The 13004-nt window shown below is 39.0% G+C and overlaps 1 long non-coding RNA gene across 1 annotated transcript; it reads left to right on the top strand.

Moving 5' to 3' along the window:
- The first annotated feature begins 1124 nt into the window (after positions 1-1124).
- LOC148159646 (uncharacterized) lies at positions 1125-9798 on the top strand. The gene is made up of 5 exons (XR_015762836.1): positions 1125-1356; positions 5048-5117; positions 5617-5688; positions 8047-8118; positions 9545-9798. It is a non-coding gene; the product is annotated as an uncharacterized LOC148159646 (long non-coding RNA).
- The last annotated feature ends 3206 nt before the right edge of the window (positions 9799-13004 follow it).

A 13004-nucleotide genomic window follows, 5' to 3' on the forward strand; every position in this document is an offset into this window, starting at 1 on the left:
ATATAAAAATAAAAATTGTTTATTTAAAAAATATTTACAGTGCCAAAAATATCATGATTACTTATGTTACTGTTAGGACAAAAATTTAAAGATTGATATTTTGTCGTTATCTCAATGTCTCTACTCTGCATACAAGCAGATTGTCTAGGTAGTCTAAATTGTCTATTGGCAGGTACATCAGCCAATCTTTTTCTGCAGGTGTTGTGTCTGCCATTAGACAACAGTTTTTGTTTTTATGATATAAAGTGTTTTGAACTGCCCTGCTGCTGAAATGTGCTATACAAATAAACATGATTAATTGATTGAACAGAAATGATTAAAGGAAGTGACAACATTGGTGGTGGGAGATACCATCTAACTGTTGCCTCTTAATTAAAGAAAAATGTATGATAAACTATTTAACTTCGAAATATTGAATGAAAGTTACAAAATATTACTCAAAATTTTCTTGTTCCTGAAAAAAATCAGACCTTGTGTGCTTCAGAAACAAAATGGAATTCTCCTTTTGTTGTACCCCTCCTCCTCTGTCAACGTGGTACAATCCGTCAAGTCCAGGTGCAAGCCATTAGTATTAATTTAACTTGTTTCATTTGTTTTGCGTGGAGAAAGAGGTAAGACTCATACAGAATCTCTTAAGACATTTAAGTACATATAGTTTTGTAATTTTGCTGAATGTTGTAGGTTACTTGATGCTTGGATACACCAAAGCATTTGATTTGTAGCATTTTAGCTAGTAATTACCAACCATGTTAGTCAGTGTACCAGAGTTTAAAGGGAAGGTGGCTCACTCCAGAATTAGATAAAACTGTATTTGGTCATTTTCTGTATTTCAGTGAGTGATATTATTTCACAGGCACAAAAGATCCTAGGTAATAATCATTAGTATTAAGATAATGTTTTAATATTTGAAGATTTTGAGAATCTGTCAATAGAAAGTCAATTATGTAGTACTGTGTACTTCAGTACATTTTCACATACAATAACATCAAATCATATTGTGTACAGCAGGGGTGTCAAACTCAAGGTCTTAAGGGCTGGTGTCCAGCAACTTTTAGATGTGTTTCTGATGCCACATGGCTGGATAAAATGGGGTGGTCATCAACTTGATTGCACTGAAAAGCTAATTCAGTCATATACTTAAGGTGTTTTAGACCAGACAAACATCTAAAAGTTGCAGTACCCTGGCCCTCGAGGCCTGGAGTTTGACACCCCTGGTGTACAGTATCATGTTGTATTCTCTGATCTTTGCAGGAGATGTCAACAACAAGGTCTCAGAGAGCAAACATGATTCCAGTTATTGCTCCTTAGGTGAAGATAAAGAAGGATTTGATGTAAAATACCTCAATTCATTTAAAGGTGAGTTGTGACTATATTATGCACAGGATTCAAGAGTTTATTAAATGATCTTTTTTTTCTTTTGTTTTGCTTTTTCACTATTAAACTATTTTTATACTGCACATTATTAGCATAGATCATGATCGATGATCATTATAATCAGAACATCTTTCTTATTCCGAAGGAGACAAGCAACTGCTCAAAATACAATAGAAGCTTATGTATATAAAATTTTTTAAAAAAAAATTCCCTTCTCACCCTCCGCGGGTGGTCTCTTTCATCCTCTGAGCTCGGGTCCTCTACCAGAGGCCTGGGAGCTTGAGGGTTCTGCGCAGTATCTTGGCTGTGCCTAGAACTGCACATTTCTGGACTGAGATGTCTGATGTTGTTCCTGGGATCTGTTTGAGCCACTGCTGCAGTTTGGGGGTGACTGCCCCGAGGGCCCCAATGACCACTGGCACCACTGTGGTCTTCACCTTCCAGGCCTTCTCCAGTTCCCCTCTGAGGCCCTGGTATTTCTCCAGTTTCTCATGCTCCTTTTTCCTGATGTTGTAGTCACTTGGTATTGCTACATCCACCACAACGGCTTTCCTCTGTTCTTTATCCACCACCACAATGTCCGGTTGGTTCGCCATTGCCATCTTGTCTGTCTGGATCTGGAAGTCCCACAGGACCTTAGCTCGGTCATTCTCTACCACATTTGGGGGTGTTCCACACTTCGATCTCGGGGCTTCCAGTCCATATTCTGAACAGATGTTTCTGTACACTATGCCCGCCACTTGGTTATGTCGTTCCATGTACGCTTTCCCTGCCAGCATCTTGCACCCTGCTGTTATGTGCTGGACTGTCTCAGAAGCCTCCTTGCACAACCTACACCTTGGGTCTTGTCTGGTGTGGTAGATCTGAGCCTCTATTGCCCTGGTGTTTAGGGCCTGTTCCTGGGCAGCCAGGATGAGGGCCTCTGTGCTGTCCTTGAGTCCAGCTTTTTCCAGCCATTGGTAGGATTTCCTGATATCAGCCACTTCAGTTATTTGTCGGTGGTACATCCCATGTAGGGGCTTGTCCTCCCATGATGGTTCCTCCAGCACCTCGTCCTCTGTTCCCCATTGCCTGAGACATTCGCTGAGCACATCGTCCGTTGAGGCTTTTTCCCTGATGTATTTATGGATCTTGGATGTTTCATCCTGGACAGTGGTTCTCACACTCACTAGTCCTCTGCCTCCTTCCTTACGGCTTGTGTACAGTCTCAGGGTGCTGGATTTGGGGTGGAACCCTCCATGCATGGTTAGTAGCTTCCGAGTCTTAACATCTGTGGCCTTCATCTCTTCCATTGGCCAGCTAATTATTCCGGCAGGGTATCTGATTACTGGTAAGGCACATATATCCATATATATATCCATATATCCATATCCATGAAAACATGGAGATATATATATATATATATATATATATATATATATATATATATATATATATATATATATATATATATATATATATATATATATCCTTCTCACCCTCCGTGGGTGGTCTCTTTCATCCTCTGAGCTCGGGTCCTCTACCAGAGGCCTGGGAGCTTGAGGGTTCTGCGCAGTATCTTGGCTGTGCCTAGAACTGGATATTTCTGGACTGAGCTGTCTGATGTTGTTCTTGGGATCTGTTTTAGCCACTGCTCCAGTTTGGGGGTGACTGCCCCGAGGGCCCCGATGACCACAGGCACCACTGTGGTCTTCACCTTCCAGGTCTTTTCCAGTTCCTCTCTGAGGCCCTGGTATTTCTCCAGTTTCTCATGCTCCTTTTTCCTGATGTTGTAGTCACTTGGTATTGCTACATCCACCACAACAACTTTCCTCTGTTCTTTATCCACCACCACAATGTCCGGTTGGTTCTCCATTACCATCTTGTCTGTCTGGATCTGGAAGTCCCGCAAGATCTTAGCTCGGTCATTCTCCACCACCTTTGGGGGTGTTCCCCACTTCGATCTTGGGGCTTCCAGTCCATATTCTGCACAGATGTTCCTGTACACTATGCTCGCCACTTGGTTATGTCGTTCCATGTATGCTTTCCCTGCCAGCATCTTGCACCCTGCTGTTATGTCCTGGACTGTCTCAGGGGCCTCCTTGCACAACCTACACCTTGGGTCTTGTCTGGTGTGGTAGATCTGAGCCTCTATTGCTCTGGTGTTTAGGGCCTGTTCCTGGGCGGCCAGGATGAGGGCCTCTGTGCTGTCCTTGAGTCCAGCTTTCTCCAGCCATTGGTAGGATTTCCTGATATCAGTCACTTCAGTTATTTGTCGGTGGTACATCCCATGTAGGGGCTTGTCCTCCCATGATGGTACCTCTAGCACCTCGTCCTCTGTTCCCCATTGCCTGAGACATTCGCTGAGCACATCGTCTGTTGAGGCTTTGTCCTTGATGTATTTATGGATCTTGGATGTTTCATCCTGGACAGTGGCTCTCACACTCACTAGTCCTCTGCCTCCTTCCTTACGGCTTGTGTACAGTCTCAGGGTGCTGGATTTGGGGTGGAACCCTCCATGCATGGTTAGTAGCTTCCAAGTCTTAATATCCGTGGCCTTTATCTCTTCCATTGGCCAGCTAATTATTCCGGCAGGGTATCTGATTACTGGTAAGGCATAGGTGTTTATTGCACGGATCTTGTTCTTGCCATTGAGCTGGCTTCTCAGGACTTGCCTTATTCATTGGAGGTATTTGACTGTGGCTCCTTTCCTTGTGACCTCATCGAGGTTGCCATTTGCTTGTGGTATTCCCAGGTACTTGTAACTGTCCTCAATAAATATATGGAGGACTGAGTTTTGAAATTACAAGTACAAAATAATGAGTTGCATTCAGTTGACAAAAAATGTTTAAGTAACCACAGAAAGACATCCAATTAGATCAATTAACTGATTTTGAAAAATGTTAATTTCAATTGCTACTATTTGATATATCTGCATTGTTTAAAGTTTATCCTACTTATTATGTGTACGGACGTGTATGGGGTGTGTTCAAAAAGCAGATTTCCTTATTGAGTACAGAGAAGTCATAAGTAGAAAGGAACAAGAAAACCGACTGAAAGTTTACCATGATACACTCGAGGTTCTTATGTTTGATTTCAACTTCAATGGAGAAAAGCTTTGGTATGCGACTGTTTCAAGGTTGTTGTGTTTTTATTTTACATCTAAATACAGTGATGTAAACATTTTCAGCTTCATCAGTAAAAGTAGTTTTAGTTGGTAGAGGAATATTCTTCTGACATGCAAACACCAAATATGCAAAATCCTTTCCCTTGCATGGTATAATTATTCTTATTTTCATACTTAATATTTTAGTGTTGATGTTGCCAGAGAGGATGGATGATTGGGGAGGCTGGTAAATGATCAGATGAACCCAAACAGCAAAATGAAAGTTAAAAGAGTGGATGGAAGTCCTCATCTGTTTATTTGCACTCAAATATATTGGTCCAGGGGAAGAAATCACTTATAATTATGGTGATTTTGACTGGCCATGGAGAAGAAAGGTGCTTATAAGTGTGAAAATACTATCAAAAATCATTCAAGTAGCACTGAAGACATATTTGAAGGATATGTCAAGTTGTAGTACAGGGTTTCATTATAGTTGAAAACAAGAAGTGGACAGGCACATACAGTAGGTGGACTTCATTTTTCTGTTGAGAAGTATGGACTCATTCAGTGTACATCCCTTCATTTCAGATTTCCAAAGATGAACTGTCAGGTTGGTGATGTGGACGCATGCGGATCCTGTTCAACCAACCCTCCAGAGGTAATTTTGGTCTCCAATGACCAACTTACTCTCTAAAATAAAGTAACTGAAATGATATTAAGTATTGTTCAAACACACATGTGTTGTGTAATATTAGATATGTTAGCTGCATAAAAAGGGAGGACTGCGTTTTGAAATTACAAGTATAGAAGAATGAAAATTACATTTAGAAGCGCACATACACACAGGTTCTGTGTAATACTCAAAATGTAAGGTGCAGGAATAAGGAGGACTGAGTTTTGAAATTACAAGTACAGAAGAATGAAAGTTACATTGAGAAGCACACATACACACAGGTCCTGTGTAATACTCAAAATGTAAGGTGCAGGAATAGGGAGGACTGAGTTTTGAAATTACAAGTACAGAAGAATGAAAGTTACATTGAGAAGCACGCATACACACAGGTTCTGTGCAATACTCAAAATGTAAAGTGCAGGAATAGGGAGGACTGTTTTCTATATTGGGAACAAACATTTAGTGAGTGTTCTTTACATTTCAGATTTCCAAAGATGAACTGTGTCAGGCTGGTGACATGGATGCATGTGGATTCTGTTCAACCAACCCTCCTGAGGTAATTTTGGTCTCCAATGACCAACTTATTCTCTAAATTAAAGTAACTGAAATGATATTACGTAGAGTACAAACACATAGGTGTTGTGTAGTACTAGATTTGTTGGCTGCATAAAAAGGGAGGATTGAGTTTTCAAATTACAAGTATAGAAGAATGAAAATTACATTTAGAAGTGTACATTTTGGTCTCCAACGACCAACTTTTTCTCTAAAATAAAGTAATTGAAATGATATGAAGTACTGTTCAAACACACATGTGTTGTGTAATCCTACATATGTTGGCTGCATAAAAGTGGAGGACTGGCTTTTGAAATTACAAGTATGGAAGACTGAAAGTTACATTGAGAAGCGCACATACACACAGGTCCTGTGTAATACTCAAAATGTAAGGTGCAGGAATAAGGAGGACTGAGTTTTGAAATTACAAGAACAGAAGAATGAAAGTTACATTGAGAAGCACGCATACACACAGGTCCTGTGTAATACTCAAAATGTAAGGTGCAGGAATAGGGAGGACTGAGTTTTGAAATTACAAGTACAGCAGAATGAAAGTTACATTGAGAAGCATGCATACACACGGGTCCTGTGTAATACTCAATATGTAAGCTGCAGGAATAGGGAGGACTGCTTTCTACATTGGGAACAAACTCACATTTAGTGAGTGTTCTTTACATTTCATATTTCAACCAACCCTCCAGAGGTAATTTTGGTCTCCAACGACCAACTTATTTTCTAAGATAAAGTCTTTGAAATTATATTGAGTACCAGTGGTCCCTAACCTTTTTATCACCGCGGACCAGTCAAGACTTGGCAATTTTTCTGAGGCTCGGGTTCTTTTTTTACCCTTAATTTCCCCTTACAGCAATTTTAGAACGTTGCTCACGATAATTGTAACTGTTCATCCTGCCATCTGTGGCATGATCGCATCCAGTCGTTGGAACATTGGGACTGCTCTGATCTAAAATCAGGCATATTCTAGCAACTTGTAGGGTTTTTACTTGATTGGGAGCTAGAACTCAACCTGTTGAACTTGACAGGTAGCCAATCAGAAAGCGTGGTGACGTAGCTCATGGAGGGGAATCCCAAAGAGCTGAGCAGACATGCACAAATGAGTCCGGTGGACATCGAAGATATGTGGAAATGGCATGAATGTTTATTCAGCATTTCGTACAAAGAATATCCATAGAAATGATGAGGAGTGGAGTTGGAGCAAAATTGCTAACAGTTGATAAACCCGGTAACTTTTCAGCTATCCATTAAATTAACGTGACATTATTTTGTACTAAAGCCTGCTCGCATGGCAAGATTTGCTCCTGTTATGTGGCTGGACACACGAACCTGTTGTACTTTTATCAGCTCTGTGGTCACAGAAGTTTGGAAAATCGTCTGAATCCTAAAATCATGCCGTGTGAACCAGACTTAAGACTTACAAGCTCTATTTCTCTCGTCTCGATAACTGCCATAATGCTCTCAGACTCTGGTCGCTCTGGCAACGTTCACACATCCCTTCAAAATAAGATTTGAATACGCCACAAAAACGAACATTTATTTTCATGAAAATTTTAACTCACAACTATAAATTAATGGGAGTCCTGAGCTTGTTTCTCTGCAATGAGATGATCCCACCTGGGAAACGATGACACCCAATGCAGAGGGTGCTTGGTGTGTAATGGCAAAGCAGTTTGAAGCTTCATTGCCTCATTAGTAAGCCAGTGCATATTATGCAGAGTGGGCTTGGAACATGGGAGTCACCTACAGGTTCAGGATAAATCCACTCTCCTGTCTCTGGTCTTTCTCCGCTTTTCCAAAGAAACTTTCCAAAGACATCGCTTTCTTACTCATTGTGGGCTCAATGTTGCCGCACAAGACGTAACCGAGAGAATCCAGTTAAAGGGTTTTCAAAATAATGGATCCTCCAGACTCAGACAATACGTAACATGTAAATATTTTTCTTGTGCGACCCAGTACCAATTGGTCCACAGACTCGTACTAGTCCGCGGTCCTGTGGTTGGGGATGACTGTTAAGTACGGTTCAAACACACAGGTCTTGTGTAATACTTGATATGTAAGCCACATAAAAAGGGAGGACTGAGTTTTGAAATTACATGTACAAAAGAATGAAAGTTACATTTAGAAGCGCTCATACACACAGGTCCTGTGTAATACTCAAAATGTAAGGGGAAGGAATAAGGAGGACTACGTTTTGAAATTACAAGTACAGAAGAATGAAAGTTGCATAAAGAAGCGCTCATACACACAGGTCCTGTGTAATACTCAAAATGTAAGGGGCAGGAATAGGGAGGACTGTTTTCTAAATTGGGAACAAACTCATATTCAGTAAGTGTTCTTTACATTTCAGATTTCCAAAGATGAACTGTGTCAGGTTGGTGATGTGAATTCATGCGGATCCTGTTCAACCAACCCTCATGAGGTAATTTTGGTCTCCAACGACCAACTTATTTTCTAAAATAGAGTTTTTGATATGATATTAAGTACTGTTCAAACACACAAGTCTTGTGTAACACTTGATATGTAAGCTGCATAAAAGGGGGGAATTGAGGTTTGAAATTACACATATAAAAGAATGAAAGCTACATTTAGAAGCGCACATACACACAGGTCCTGTGTAATACTCAAAATGTAAGGTGCAGGAATAAGGAGGACTCAGTTTTGAAATTACTAGTACAGAAGAATGAAAGGTACATTGAGAAGCATGCATACAAACAGGTCTTGTGTAATGCTCATCAGGTATGTTGCAGAAATTTCAAAAACTGAGTTTTGAAATTACAGGTAGAAAAGAATGAAAACTACTTTTAGAAGCGCACATACACACAAGTCCTGTGTAATACTCAAAATGTAAGGTGCAGGAATAGGGAGGACTGAGTATTGAAATTACAAGTAAAGAAGAATGAAAGTCACATTTAGGAGTGCACATATACACAGGTCTTTTGTAATGCTCATCATGTAAGTTGCAGAAATTTGGAAAACTGAGTTTTGACATTACTAGTAGAAAAGATAGAAAATTACACTTAGAAACGCACATACACACAGGTCCTGTGTAATACTCAAAATGTAAGGTGCAGAAATAGGGAGGACTGTTTTCTACATTTTCAACAAACTCACATTTATTGAGTGTTCTTTACATTTCAAATTTCCAAAGATGAACTGTGTCAGGTTGGTGACATGGATGTATGCGTATCCTGTTCAACCAACCCTCCAGAGGTAATTTTGCTCTCCAACAACCAACTTAGATTCTTATATAAAGTCACTAAAATAATATGAAGTACTCTTCAAACACACAGGTCTTGTATAATACTTATCATGTAAGATGTAGAAATGTGGAAGACTGAGTTTTGAAATTAGAGGTAGAAAAGAATGAAAGTTAAATTTAGATGCACACAGACACATGGATCCTGTGTAATACTCAACTTGACAGGTTCATACATTAGGTAGATATTGTTTATTTTAATTTTTTTTTTAGAAACAATCATTCAGTATTCATATACTGATATAAATTTGTTATAAAAGAATTACTGATTACACTTTAAAAATTAGGTATCTTCATGTTATTAAAGGTAAGTTTAAACAGTAATGATTTCTTAGTTAATGTCAAGTTGTCATAACAAAGACATTTTGAATAATGTCAACTTTGTATTAAAAGTGTCATAATTTACCGAATGATGCTTTATGACAACAGTCATAAATATTCATGAATGCTTATTCATGTTCATGACATGTGTTGTCATGTTTATGACAGTGTCATGACAGTCTTATTCACCCCCCTTCAAATAAAGTGTTACCGAAATATTCTTGCTGAAATGCTTTCAATGTATACAAAATATGTTTTTAATCAACAGGTCTGTCCAGAACAAAGTTCAAGTCAGGTGACATCATCAGAAGAGGAGTATGTTCCTGATTTCATAGATGATTCAGACATCTCATGGGATGACAGATGCACTGCACAGAAATATGGACCAGTTATAGTCCATATTTCCATGTTTGGACTTCTTAATGCACATAAATTGTATGTTTTTTGTATGTGTATGCTGTGGTCCTGATAAATAAAATTGGCCCTGATAATTACTGTTGGTGTCATGGGCGGAGCCAAGCACCTCATTATCTTTTGTCCTTTTAATACAGCATTGCATCAGGTTCTCATATTTTGAGTTCTGATGTGTGTATCTAAATTTTTAAGTGAGATCTATGTTGTGTAGCTCAAACAAGATTTTTTACAACTTACTACGTCTTTCTAGCATAAGTGGAAAGGGGTGTCCGTTTAATGTTGCAAAAAACTGGTTTGAAAAAATTGTCCTGCTAATACATATAAACCCGTATAGGTGTGTGTGTGTGTGTGTGTGTGTGTGTGTGTGTGTGTGTGTGCGTGTGTGTGTGTGTATGTGTGTGTGTGTGTGTGTGTGTGTGTGTATAATTTTGAACCTTGAAATAGTAGTGATAATGATAATAAAATATTACTGATAATATAATAGAAGTAGTGATAGAGATATACAGTACTAATAACAATAGCATGGAGGAGAAGAGAAAAAAGAATAGAAAAATAATTTAGTTGTAATGATAGTCATTACTTGTCAGACCCAAAATAAATAAAAATAATAAAACAAAACAATCCAACTTACAATTACATAAGAAAGTGAGAGCGAGAGAAAAAAATAAAGGACAGTTTAGATTAACAATTAATCTGTACAAAAAACCATATGTTCTGAAGTAAGGTTGTGGAGCTGAAAAGCCCGGAGAGAACCCACAAGTCAACTTTTTAAAAACTAAGCTAATTTATGTTTAGAACAAAACCGAAGGAAAATGTGTGTCTTTCTACTTTGGGAGGTGTTTTTTTTATCTAACATCACATAAGAGGGAAAACTCTGTTTTAACAGGAAAAAACCTCTACCAAAATACAAAAAGTCAATGAAAACAGAGATGAGGATTTATTTTGTTACCCTCCTAATAATCTCTGTCTTTTGGAAAAGCATATCCACAACAACTGAGATCTAACATCACCTGTGTGGCTGGAGTGAACTGATCATAAGTCCAATTGAAGGCTTTTTTGAAAGGCGAAAACATCTTTTTAAGGAAACCGTATTTCTTGTATGCTCTCGTCTTTACGAGTTCACATCCAACAAACGCTGCAAAGTCATCGCAAAAGTTGCTGTCTGGAATAACTGCTGCTTTGATCAGATTTCTTGGTGAACCGTAGATCCCTAGAAGGTTGTTAACTATGACCTTAGCATAGTAATCTGAGTTTAGTTTCTGATCAATTTCATAGCATTTTTGAATGCCTAGGTGAGCTGACATGTAAATGCAGAGACGCCTTTTCAGAACAGCAGACTGTTCCCTCAGCAGCAGTCGTTCAGAATCACGGGGGTATTTTTCCAAAAGTCTATTGACGACAGCAGAAATAATGTAAACCTCGTGTTTACATGTTTGGCATTGAAGCAAGTCTGACACCTCAGTGACAAACTCCTTAAGCACAGAGGGTTTAACACTGGATTTGCAAGTTTTGCAATAGAACTCACAGTCAGTCAAATCATCTTCTCCCTGAGCAATGCCGTGCTCAAAACATTGTATTCCTTTCTCTTGCTTGTCTTGACCTGTCCTGTCTTTAGTGCGTGCTGTAGGGTCTACTCCTAGTAGCCCAGTCTGCACACTATCAAGGTCCCTCTTGGTAGCAGGATTATAAGGTGGTTGTTTGCTGGTTCCCTGATCCCCAATGTTGGGATGATGTTTTCTGCCAATGCTGCTGAGCTTTGAATGGATGGTTCCAATAGTAGGCCTCTTAAAGAATTTAAAGGGAGTAGACTTCTCTGCAGAAGAAACATGTTCAAAGTCAGAAGATTCTGGAGCAGGAACTTGTGCAAAAGCAGCACAAGGTTGAGAAGGAACTTGTACAGAGGCAGTACAAGGTTCTGGAGTAAATTGTTGTCCTGACACCTTTTTCACTAAGGACTTAATCACTTTTTGAGGAAATGATTTTAACTGCCCATCATCATTGTCAATTGATTCTGACCCTTTGGTCTTTAGAGGGATGGACATATTTGAAACATGGTTTTGTAATTTTTTGAATGCAGTGCATACATCATGGTTTGCAAAAGTGCTTGGCAGACTACAAGTTACTGGATTAGGATGTTGTCCTGGCACATTTTTCACTAAGGACTTAATCACTTTTTGAGGAAATGATTTTAACTCTCCATCATGAATGACAGTTGATTCTAAGCTTTGTGTCTCTGGAGAGATGGCAGTATCTGAAACCTCACTTTGTAATTTGTTTAAGGCGGTGCATACATCATGGTTTCCAAGAGTGTCTGGCACATTACAAGTTACTGGACTAGGATGTTGTACTGCCACATTTCTCACTAAGGACTTAATCACCTTTTGAGGAAATGATTTTAACTCTCCATCATGAATGACAGTTGATTCTAAGCTTTGTGTCTCTGGAGAGATGGCAGTATCTGAAACCTCACTTTGTAATTTGTTTAAGGCGGTGCATACATCATGGTTTTCAAGAGTGTCTGGCGCATTACAAGTTACTGGATTAGGATGTTGTACTGCCACATTTTCCATTAAGGACTTAATCAGTTTCTGAGGAAATGATTTTAACTGGCCATCGTCAATGTCTGTTGATTCTGAGCTTTGGGTGTCTGTAGGGATGGAAATATTTGAAATCTCGTTTTGTAATTCTTTAAATGCAGTGCACACCCCTTGGTTTTCAAAAGTGTTTGACACACTACAAGTTACTGGATCAGGACTTTGTCCTGACATATTTTCCACAAAGGACTTAATCAGTTTTTGGGGAAATGAGTTTAACTGTCCATCGTCAATGAAAGTTGATTCTGAGCTGTGACTGTCAGGAGAGTTGGAAGTATCTGAAAACTCACTTTGTAATTTTTTGAGGACAGCACATACATCTTGGTTTTCAAAAGTGTCTGCCACGTTACAAATTACTTGATTAGGATGTTGTCCTGCCACATTTTCCATTAAGGAGTTAGCCACTTTCTGAGGAAATGATTTTATCCGGTCATTGTCAATGACAGCTGATTCTGAGCTTTGGGTCTCTGGAGAGATGGAAGTATCTGAAAACTCACTTTGTAATATTTTGAGGATAGCATACACATCTTGGTTTTCAAAAATGCCTGCCACATTAAAAGTTACTGGATTAGGATGTTGTCCTACCGCATTTTCCATTAAGGACTTCATCTGTTGTGGAAGAGATGATTTTAACTGGCTTTCTTCAATGTCAGTTGATTCTAAGTTTTGGTTCTCTGGAGTGATGAAAATATTTGAAACCTCATCTTGTAATTCTTCCAA

This window comes from Poecilia mexicana, unplaced genomic scaffold, assembly GCF_051168715.1.
Source record: "Poecilia mexicana isolate PSO_F unplaced genomic scaffold, ASM5116871v1 scaffold_5, whole genome shotgun sequence".
NCBI lineage: Eukaryota > Metazoa > Chordata > Actinopteri > Cyprinodontiformes > Poeciliidae > Poecilia > Poecilia mexicana.